Consider the following 12,335-nt stretch of genomic DNA (forward strand, 5'->3'; position numbering starts at 1 on the left):
TTAACCTGGGAAGGACACTTTAGCCATTTAAAAAATGTATAAAATGTATTCCCTATAGGAGAACAGCGCAGGTGGCAGTCAGGAAGTGATGTCGGGGTTCAATTTCAGCTTGCCGTGGGCTATGGCAGTAGGGTGGTGAACGATAAACCGATGCGACTGGATATCCAGTTTGACAAGCGAGAGATTAGGCTGCATCGGTAGCAGCCTCCTGGATCGATAGCAGTCATAAATCCTTAGATTAATCGTCATGCACCGGGTATCGCTAAAATAGCAACGTCAGTCCGTCTCTTAAACACTAACGGAGTAGCTTAGCATTCCTGAATATGAGAATAGATCTATAGTAAATAGCATTGGCAGCGCTAGCATAAGCAGCACGCTAGCTAGTCACCAGGAAAGATTTTCAACAAATGGCAAAATATACGTACATTATAGCGATCTATTTTATCTTATTTATTATGTATAGTGTAAAACTAAGACAGGAAGAACATCAAATTAAACGCACTAAAGGAATACAGACCCACCATTCACCAGTACAAGCCTTTTCAGAGTCGGGCACCGAACATATATGCACATTAGTTCTCAATAACATAATCAAATCTTACCTTTATGCATTCCCACATAGAATCAGCATTTGGAACTAAATATAAGGTGAAAGAAAAATGGCAAAAATACAATATACAGTAGTACCTTGCATAACGTAAACCTCCTTTTACGTAAATTCCACTGAACGTAAAGAATTTATGTAAATTTTTCGTGAATTCCACATAACGTAAAGCGTCAAGTAAAGCGACAGAGAGAGTAACAGAGTATACTTGGTGATGCCTTCTGGCTTCACGCTCTCATTAGCTGATTATCGGGGCATCATAGTCGCCCTTAAACTAGTTTGCACGCATTGAAATCTCTTCTTAATTTAATTACTTTTCTTTGTGTTAAAATTACCGCAATCATGGGCCCTAAACGAAGTGTAAGGGATAAGAAAATAGGGAAAAGTTGTCGATCGAAAGGAAGCAGGAAGTTATCCACAAATTCTGACGCTTCTTGCTCTCATTGGCTGATTATCGGGGCACCGTCTACGCTCTCATCTTACTGGCTGATGATCGGGGCACCGTCTACGCTCTTATCTCATTGGCTGACTTATCCAGTGCGTCCATGTTTGTGAGCGCTCCCTTCCTCGTCTTAGTCGCCCTTAAACTAGTTTGCACGCATTGAAATCTCTTCTTAATTTGTTTACTTTTATTTGTGTTAAAATTACCGTAGTCATGGGCCCTAAACCAAGTGTAAGTGGTAAGAAAAAAGGGAAAAGTTGTCGATCGAAACGAAACAGGAAGTTATGCAGAAATGCTGACGCTTCATGCTCTCATTGGCTGATTATCGGAGCACCGCCTACGCTCTCATCTCATTGGCTGACTAATCCACCAGAGTCATGGGCCCTAAACCAAGTGTAAGTGAGAAGAAAAAAAGGGAAAAGTTGTTGATCGAAACAAAGCAGGAAATGATCCAGAAGCATGACGGTGGTATGAAATTAAGTGATGTTGTTAGACTATACGGCCGTTCCCCATCGACCATTATACCTTATTTACCTTATTTTATATTGGAATGTTACTCTACTATGTTTATTCTGTTTTGTTATATTTCCCACCATATTTGTTGGACTTTAAATATTTTGAAGGCCCAAAGGTGAGAGTTTGGGAAGATCTTGGAACGGATTAGGCTATTTACATGTATTTTATGCTTCGTATAACATAAAATCCCTATAACATAAAGGTTCTTGGAACGGATTATTTACGTTGTAGGGGCGTCTACTGTAGTTATCTATCTGTGCAGCGTGGGAGAAAGTTATATGGTGCGTTCAAGGACCGTCGAACAAATTTAAAAAAAAAATAAAAATCAGAGTCCATATTTCAAAAATTGATATATCCATTTCATAAAATTTGATGTAGTAATTTACTAATTATTTTCTTTTTTTAAATTTATTTTTATTTTTATCATTGCACCTGAACGTTTCCCATGGCCCCGTGGCTGTGGACCCCTGCTTACAGCATGTGCTCTTTTATGCATTTGAAAGTACAGTATCAATCCCACTTTCATAGGATAGTCTTCTTTCAGGGTTTCCACTACATATAATGGATCGTGCCAGGGCGCCATGGCTCAGTGAATTTCGCCACACCTTGGAAATTAGGTGTTACAATGTTAAGTAATACAGTCTATGGATGGACATAGTGTATATGCTATATCAGGGGTGTCCATTATGGCGATCACACAGGTAGTGTTGGTCGCTTGTCACCTGCATCATTACTATCGGTTCATAGATGTCATGTGACATCAGTCAGCTGACATTAAGCCTCCTCCTGATTCGCTCCTGTCCCGCGCGAGCGGCATAAAAAAAAAGTGGAGAACAGATGTCGGCAGGCACACATCGATAATGCAACTTTCCTCTTTATTATTCCGATTAACTAGAAGCCAAGCCAAGTTAGAAACTAACTCAGCATTAAGATGCCTATATCAATTACAGAAGTTATCTGTTCACTTGTAGGGGCTACTTATGTAGAAAAAAAAAAAGTACCGTTTCATGGCTTCGCGTCATGGACTCGACTAGTATAGAAATGTGTTTTCTCCAAGTTAGTTTGTTAAACTACTATTTCACGATGAATTGTAAAATGTACACAATGCTGAAAGCTTTTTAACATGTTGCCTTGACTACAGCTGCATTGTCTTTTGCATATCCTTTTAATTTTGCGTATACAGTATCTGTATACTACAGAAGCAGTATTTGCTTTGAGGATGTTGATAGAGAAGTACAGAGAAGGCCAGACGGAGCTGCATTGTGGTTTTGTAGTTCTGGAGAAAGCTCATGACAGGGTGCCCAGAGAGGAACTGTGGTATTGTATGAGGAAGTCTGGAGTGGCGGAGAAGTATGTTAGAGCGGTGCAGGACATGTATGAGGACTGTAAGACAGTGATGAAGTGTGCTGTAGGTGTGACAGAGGAGTTCAAGGTGGAGGTGGGACTCCATCAGGGATCAGCTCTGAGCCCCTTCTTGTTCGCTATGGTGATGGACAGACTGACAGACGAGGTTAGACAGGAATCTCCAAGGACTATGATGTTTGCAGATGACATTATGATCTGCAGTGAGAGCAGGGAACAGGTGGAGGAGAAGCTAGAGAGGTGGAGGTTTGCCCTGGAAAGGAGAGGAATGAAGGTTAGCTGCAGTAAGACAGAGTACATGTGTGTGAATGAGAGGGACCCAAGTGGAAGAGTGAGGTTACAGGGAGAAGAGATCAAGAAGGTGGAGGATTTTAAGTACTTAGGGTCAACAGTCCAGAGCAATGGAGAGTGTGGAAAAGAGGTGAAGAAGCGTGTACAGGCAGGATGGTACGGGTGGAGAAAAGTGTCAGGTGTGATGTGTAATAGAAAAGGTGTACAAAACTGTGGTGAGACCAGCGATGTTGTTTGGTCTAGAGACAAAGTGTCAATGAGGAAAAGACAGGAGACAGAGCTGGAGGTAGCAGAGATGAAGATGCTGAGGTTCTCTCTGGGAGTGACCAGGAAGGATAAGATTCGGAATGAGTACATCAGAGGGACAGCACATGTTAGAGGTTTTGAAGATAAAGTCAGAGAGGCCAGACTGAGATGGTTTGGACATGTCCAGAGGAGAGATAGGGAATATATAGGTAGAAGGATTCTGAGTTTGGAACTGCCGGGCAGGAGGCCTAGAGGAAGACCAAAGAGGAGGTTTATGGATGTAGTGAAAGAGGACATGAAGGTAGATGGTGTGAGAGAAGAGGATGCAGAAGACAGGGTTAGATGGAGGCAAATGATTCGCTGTGGCGACCCCTGAAGGGAAAAGCCAAAAGGAGAAGAAGAAGAAGTATCTGTAAGGATGTATAGCAAATGCTAACTGGACGTAATACATGATGAACGTTACACACAGCTATTTTCACTGACATATTACTCATTTTATATACAAAAAACTATTGATGAATTATGTGTAATTATCTTTATTGCGATATTGGTTTGAATTGTGAATTACTGAACGATATCAATTATTTTGATGACCTGTAAACTTTGAAATTGTGAATGAGAAATACTATTAGTATTAGTGTTAGTATTTACTATAGCTGTTGCAAAGTTCACCGGTTAGATTTTATATCTGCTGTATGTTTTATTGTAAGAGATAGATCGTTTTGATTGTGTGAACCGCTGATATACATGTACAATGTAAATAAATACTCATATTTATAAATACAATAACTAAATAAATAAATATAATCTCTATGTTTATAGCAGGACGTAGAAGGTCCACAGGCTGAAAAAGTGTGAGCACCCCTGTGCTACACAGATACATGCATAGAGTATTACTTACATGATGACCACAATTAATTTTAAATAAAATGGAAAATGTCCTAACAAAGTGAAAATAGCTGAAGTGGTTCAAAAATGGAGATAAACATCAATTTACAAATTACCGACCAGTCTCCTTATTACCCTAATTTTCTAAAATTATCGAGAAGCTATTTAATAACAGGTTGGACAAATTTATTAAGAACAATGAATTACTAGCAGTAGTCAATACGGCTACAGAGCTAACATTTCAACTTCTATGGCACTGATTGAAATCACAGAGGAAATTACATGGATCTTACAAAAGCCTTCAATACAATTAACCACAATATTTTAACAACAAAATTAGAAAGGTACGGAATCAGACGATTAGTTTTGAATTGGATTAAAATCTACCTAGCAAACAGGAAGCAATTTGTAAAGCTAGGAGAATACACATCTGCGAGTTTAAATATCACGTGCGGAGTACCTCAGGGGTCAATATTGGGACAAAAACTGTTCAATAAATAAGCTTTGCTTCTTCCTACTCCTTTTGGACATGTGGAAATGATTCACAAATACAAAAAAATACAATGGAATACATGAGCTGTATTCCATTGTAACCTGCTGTATGTTAAAATATAATTAAACCAAACAAACAAAAAAATCTATCAAATATCATAAAAACATTTCACTACACTTTATTTTGAAAAACATGCACCGGAATCACCTGTCTGCCCTGTTGGCACTTGACAGATAAGGAGTGTAACAAAAGGCAGAGAGAAAGGAATTTAAAGTTATTGCATTTGTTGTTCAAGCCTGTGGAAATGACCCAAATGTTGACATTATTACAGACAGTACATTTAGATATAAAAGAAAAAAAATCATTCCACAGCGACGCAGCAACGGCACGACACAGTGGCAGTAGTCCGCCTCCCATGCAGCCCACCACCACACCTTCAAAAAGTCCTAGGGGAAACCATGTCTTTATTTTATAACGGAAGATTATTGTCTACACCAACAAATGTAACCGTTGAATCATATCAAATCGAATTGTATCGTTTATACACTATCAAATCGTTATGTTTTCAAAATACAGTATATCGCTTTTGAATCATATATAGACATATCGTGTATCTCAATGCGTATCGAATCATCCATCACAAAGAGATTTACATCCCTACATGTCAGTAGCTCTTATTTTGAGGGATTTTTTTATTATTATTGTGCCTGTTGTCAGATAATACAAACCTGCAATAGATGTCTGCTTTTCCGGTGATTAGGTCAGTTGCTTGTGTGTCTCACAGAAATTCCAGTAACATTACTGAAACCTAGTGACCAGTGTAGAATATAGTGGTGTAAAGATTCATTCACAACATCGATGCATCGATTTATATTCCTATGATTCAACTACATCAATCTGTGTTTAGCTAGTTTTCCATTCCGGACGGCATTTGTTGATCTAACATTAAAAGATAATCGTTTGAAAGATTGTATCGATACTAGGAAATAAAGCATTGGATTTAAGCACAGCAGGCTTGATATGAATGGTGTGTGTGTGTGTTAGCACTTATAATGATGAAGACAATAAAGACCTTCAGTCTGCGTCCTCTTCCGGGTATGTGGTGGTCATGGGAGTTGTAGTGAACCTGTGAAATACAGTTGATTTGCATCGTCTTCTTTTGGTCAGTTAATTCACTTCATTCAGTATTCATATTTAACTCATCTATCTTTATTTGAAACTCCTTTTAAGTGACATTTTGGGGACTATATGCAAAGTGAGGATGTTTTGTACACCTATTGACGGTTGTTTACGGTCCAGTAGCAGTGACGCTTAGTGACATCATCATCCAGCGCAGTGTGTCCAGGTCAAAACAACATATGTGCGCTGCAAAACTTCTGTCATTTGTGCATTCTTGCTAGTTATGCACTGTTCTTTAAAATGGCTGCTCTGATCAGGAGGATTATCAGCACAAAAGAAAAAGCCCCTGCTTCCATCGGCCCATACAGGTGAGAATGTTTCAACACCTAAAAAGATACCATACCACATTCATTTGCTGAGGATTTTGCATAATGTCTCTCACCTTTGGGTGCAAAGTGCAAGTTTGGATTGCACTATTTATAAAGTAAATAGTCATGGCGAGCTCTACCACCCTCTGTTTATCCAGATTTTGTATTGCATTTTTCACAAATTTTTTGTACTCACTGATAATTTACTCTTAAGTATGTTAGCATTATTAATCATTTATACCTGATTCCTTTACAACAAAAAAAACAACAGGAAGCTAGGAAACTTCACCTGTACTGTCCAGTATCGAGGTATTTATTTCAATCACACTGGTTGAATTTTTGGCTAAAAAGTTACTGAATCGATTTAAAGTTACCGACTTGTTTCGTCCTTGAATCGTATCGGAACCCACAAATCGTGACACGAATCAAACAGTTATTAAAACTAATCGTTACACCCCTAGTAGAATACTACGTCAACATCTTTGAATGGGTCTTTTGAAAGCCTTATAGTTAGTTCATTTAGCCATTTTTATTCTTAATCCTTAATTTAAGCATAAAACACAAAACATTTACTTAAATGTGTACATGTTTTGACTACGTACTAATAGGCCGTATTCAACCACAAAACAGCATGACTTATAATTTAGAGATGATGCACGATATTTTAACATCAATTTTAAGAAAAGTACAATGAAAAAATATGACTGGACTAACAAACATTTTATTTAACCAAGTCACAAAACAATGCAGATGGTTTTGAAACATTTATTGTCCCACAAATTGACGCTTAACTATATTATTGTCAACATTTTTGAGACCAAATAAACCCTTGTTAGAATATGTAATAATAATAATAATAATAGCAACAATAATAATAAATACATAATATTAATGCAATATTTCCTCTAATATGTCATTTTTTACTCTGTAAAGTTCCAGAATTTGCATTTGTCACTTGTATTTCCTCAAAGGCAATTTGTACTGCCTGTCAAACATTCTGGAAAGGCTGGCTTTTCAATAGGGGTGTCACCATTAAGCTTGTAGTTGAACAATGCCAGCTCACTGTTTTTGTCTTGTCTACTTGTCTTTGTCTATTTACGTCAGAACTGCCCAGCTATGCTTTGATATTTAACATTATACTGTATATACTGTATATTTAAAGACAAATCCTTGTGTTTTATTAGTGATTAGCAGGGGTGTAACGATTCGTTTTAATAACGATTTGATTCGTATCACCATTCATGTGATTCAAGTACAATAGTGGTTGATTTAGAACTATATGATCCTAAACGATTCAGTAAATTTAAATCGATTCAGTAAGTTTTTAGCCAAAAATTCAACCAGTGTGAAATAAATACCTGTATAATGGACAGGTGAAGTTTCCAAGATTCCCGTTGTTTTTTGTAAGGGAATCAGGTATAAATGATTAATAATGCTGACATACTTAAAAATACATTATCAATGAGTACAAAAAATGAGTTAAACATGCAATACAAAATCAGGATGAACAGAGGTAGGTATAGCTTGCCATGATTAATTATTTACTTTAAATAGTGCAATCCAACCTGCACTTGGCACCCTAAGGTGAAGTACATTATTTCTCAGTAAATAAATGTGGTATGGTATCTTTCATTAAGTGTCAAAACTTTCTCACCTATATGGGCCAATGGAAGCAGGGTTTTTTTTTGTGCTGATAATCCTCCTGATCGGAGCAGCCATTTGAAAGAACGGTGCCGCAACTAGCAAGTAATATGGCCTCCTTGTACCTTTTGCCGCTAAGAGGATCGGGATGGGTCCTCCGTCATGATGACTCGCCCTAAGAGACATTGAGCAGGATACCGTGGTGTGGTGGGTTTACGATAATAACATTTGATAATGATGAAACCAAACAGATACTTTTTGCATGTGAAGTAATGGCAGGTGGCGTGCAGCAGTCTAAGGAAAAGTGGTAATGCAAAAGAAGAATATATAAGAAATTCGAGTGTAAATGTGTGTCAAATTGAATTAGGCCTGTGCGGTAAACCAAAAATTAAACATTACTGAAATTTACCACGATAACCAACATCATTTTGCCCAACTCAGTAACTTCGGTGTTTTACTAAACAAGAAAGTAAAGTGTTTTGAATGTGTGTGCTGGTATGCTATGTTCATTCCCCTTTCAGATGAGGTACAGCGTGTGTAGTCACGTGACTCCACCCATCCAGCCTGAACAAGAAGGGAAACAGACGATGAGGGAACGGCTGATGGTTCAAATGAAGATGCGGCTGTACAGTGCCAGCATTTCACTCGCATATGCGCCTAGAAATAGACGGTGTGAGTAGAAAAACATAAAAAGGGAGCACACGTGCGATTGCGTTTTTCAACCTTTTCATTCGCATTTTGCTCCTGAAATAAAAGCCTTTTTTTAAAGCCTTTAAAAAAAACAATAAACATGTACACCATGGCCAATTATGCAAAAATTATTCACAAATTAAGAACAAGAAAATAAAAACATTGTAAAAGCGTCTCTATAGGAAACCATGATTACTTTGCTGTTGGTACCAGTTAAGGATTCCATGCTTTAGCTGATGTCACGAATAGATGGTCACATGGCTACAAGAACATGTGAAATTATCTTTTCATTGTGTAGATGATAATTTTGATGATACCTATCCGGTTTCTAAAGCCAACATGGCACACATATATTAGTACAGGATGTCGTATGCCAGGGTATGTATGATACATTTATATTTGGGGACCGCCGTCCCAGGTAGATTTTTTTGGGGTTCCAAAGATGATGTTGAGCAAAAGAACACAAAATGCAAAGAGAGTATGAAAACTGTCGTAACCACCCAAAAAACATTATGTAAATAGAGCGTTTTTGGCGCTTTTTGGAGTTTTTTTCAGAAGGCTTTATAGGCGGAATAGGTGTGTACCATTATGTGCATTATATTTAATTAAAAGCAATGTGTGCCAGTTGGTCAATAAATTCAACGAAAAGCAGTTAATTTGCATTTCATCATTTCAATTATTATCAGATGGCAAAGATATATACAGTAGTGGTCGGGGATTTACCGTGCATTTACTGTTATCATGGTAAAGCTGCCCAATTTATCGTGTTTGAGGTCATATCGCCCAGCCCTAAAGGGAATAAACGGTCAACAAAAATTACGGCTTCCCAGCCTTTCCTCTCTCCTCCTTCCTCCCGGTACAAGCAAGTGTGCGCCATTTATTGCTTCCGCGTACGTAAGCATACGTTTTGACACGGACAGACCGCGCTGGATGATGACCTTCGTAAACTACCGTAAACTACCGACTACAGGCATACAAAACGTCCTTACTTTGCATACTGTCCCCATAAATGTCACTTAAAATGAGTTTCAAATAAGGACAGATGAGTTAAATATAAATACTGAATGAAGTGAATCAACTGACCTGACCAGAAGAAGAAAAAGCAAATCAACTGTATTTCACAGGTCCACTACAACTCCCATGACCACCACATACCGGAAGACAATGATGTCACTGACAGGCAGACTGTAAAATTTAACGTCTTTATCGTGAAGTGTTTAAAAAAAAAAGCACATCCATATAAAACCTGCCGTGTTAAAATCCAATGCTACAATTCCTAGTGTTGATTCAATTGATTGATTACCTTTTAAACGATGTTAGATCGATATATATGTTGCCCTGAATGGAAACTTGAGAACCCAGATCGAATTAGCTGAATCGTAGGAATATAAATCAATGCATGGATGTAGTGAATCAATCGTTATACTCCTAGTGATTAGTATCAACATTTTAGCTTTTTCTAGTTACATTATGGCTTTATGCTCTATTTATCCACTTTTGCTGGGTTTTTTTCATGTTATTTATGTAATGAGCCACATTCCAATGATGGCCCCTCCGCCACACTTTGGACACCCATGCATGTTCCAGGAAGGCAAGGTGCTGCCAGACAAGAAAGGATTGTGTCCAAGTAACTAATCAAATGTTTACTACAGTTTCTGCTTGGACTTAATACTAATACTTAAACCTCCTAAATACTGAAGTTAGGGAAGTGAGCAAGGTACCAAATTAAAGGTCTTTTGATGCTTTATCTGATTACTGGCATGATATTACACATCTCACCATTTTGGAAGATAACTACAACATTGTGTTAAAAGCCATATAACCTAATTGCTTTCAAATTAAAGTAGTAATACATATTAAGTTTGGCAAGTAATTTACAAAACACTGGTTCCGCACCAAACGTTAGTTATTTTTATTTTATTTTTTTTTAGAAATGACGATGCTAGAGAACGATAAATAAATTGTACAAAAAATTACGAAAGCTCAGAAAGGTTATTTGTATAAATGGTTCACACGAAAATAAAAATATTTCTGATATGTTTAAAATAAAGATAGAATAAGCAATACTATTGCTGCTTCGCAGCCACTATTTTTTGCTTAGTAGTAAACCACACAGAAAACCGACAAAATATCTTCTAGGCCGCCTTATTTGCTAGCATACAGTATTGGTGGCTGAAAATAAACATGCCCAATGTGAGCTATTTGATGCTACGACTTGTGTATTTAGCAGTACAGTAGAACGCAAGACAAACTGTGACATATAGCATATTGAATATGAATATTTACCGTTGGTATGCTTTGTCGTCTCTGTTTTTACAGACTTTCTCGCTCCCTTGTCACATGATCGATTTGCTAAGTTCCGTATTCGCAATGAGGAGAGGGGAGATTCTTCTTCTTCGTCGTCGTCTAATGACGGGTGGCATCCAACGTCTTTGGTGCATACTGCCATCTACTGTACCATTTACTGAGGCTGTGTCTAAATCCGGGTTCTGCAGCACTGATCTGTATTATATATCTGGATAGCTCATTGGCGATGACTTGTGCCATACGGCCGCCATATTGCTACTCGAAAGAAACACTTCTCGGAAAAGCTTTTGCATTCGTGGTGAACTTCTTTTATTAATTCGGATTGGACACAAATTTTGCCTTAAGATGCCTGCATGTGCAGCTATTAACTGCACAAATCGCCAGTTCACAGGCTGTGGACGAACATTTCACCTGGAAGTAGGATTGAAATGTAGATTTATGATTGATAATTTAAGGGTTTTGCACTGTCGATCTCTCAGATATTTTCGATCGTGTAAAATTCCTCTGATTAAATGTATGTCCAGAGTCGATACGTTTATATAGCTTTATAATAGCTAAGAGGAAATTTACGTACTTTTTTGTTATATCAGGATATATGTATTTTTTAATTGACGAAGGTTGCGTTACTTGAAGGAATGGGGAAAATCTCCCCGCTTTTTAATTTAAAATATAGATGTTCTCTGAGCCTCTTCATCTGCTGTGTACACTATGCGAATGTAGTCGAGATGTGAGTGGTAAGATGTCTCTTTGGCTTCAGCGGCTTGCACGGGCGGGTGCGATGTATGAGCTATCCAGATATATTATACAGATCAGTGGTCTGCAGCCTACTTTTTTTTCCATTCAACTTTATTAATGCCTTACAATTTACAATAACAGTGTCAAACCATGGGCATTAACAAATAATTGGATAACAACAACATACAATAAGTCATATAGCGATTAAGGAAATTAAAAACAGAAAAGTGATAAATTTAGAAGAAAAAAAAGATAATAGTAATTAAAGATACACCAGGGGACATGAGCAATGAAAATTAAATTGAATTAAGGATATTGAAGTGGGAGCACAGATTTATAGTCTTGAAAGCTTTCTTGTTATTAACAGAGGATATTGATTTGAGGTACAGCTTCAGTTCTTTCATGAAGACATAAAAGAGGGGTTTCAATTTGGCAAATTTACATTTATGGATGTAGAATTTTGCAAGAATTAAAATGAGATTAATTTAAAAATATTCTTTGTCAGCTGGAACATCATTCTTTACAAAGCCAAAAAGGACATTTTGCAGAAGGAGCTCAAAATCACAGCAGATATGATCTAAAATAAACCTACAAGCATCTTGCCACAGTTTACGGGTATATTCACATTTCCAA

General features: G+C 37.5%; 1 protein-coding gene across 6 annotated transcripts in view; it reads right to left on the reverse strand.

Annotated features, from left to right (window-relative positions):
• spg21 (SPG21 abhydrolase domain containing, maspardin) overlaps positions 1-11,067 on the reverse strand; it is a 41,243-nt gene extending 30,176 nt beyond the window's left edge. The window contains exons 1-2 of one of the 6 annotated variants that reach the window (XM_054770627.1): positions 10,947-11,010; positions 5,915-5,968 (exon numbers count right to left, since the gene is read on the reverse strand). The gene's annotated coding sequence lies outside the window, so the exon portion shown is untranslated. Of the gene's footprint in view, positions 1-5,570; positions 5,651-5,914; positions 5,969-8,095; positions 8,111-10,946 lie in introns of those variants that run through there. The other 5 variants (XM_054770629.1, XM_054770628.1, XM_054770626.1 and 2 more) reach the window with 5 other exon arrangements.
• Between the last annotated feature and the right edge of the window lie 1,268 nt (positions 11,068-12,335).

This window comes from Dunckerocampus dactyliophorus, chromosome 3, assembly GCF_027744805.1.
Source record: "Dunckerocampus dactyliophorus isolate RoL2022-P2 chromosome 3, RoL_Ddac_1.1, whole genome shotgun sequence".
Classification (NCBI taxonomy): Eukaryota; Metazoa; Chordata; class Actinopteri; order Syngnathiformes; family Syngnathidae; genus Dunckerocampus; species Dunckerocampus dactyliophorus.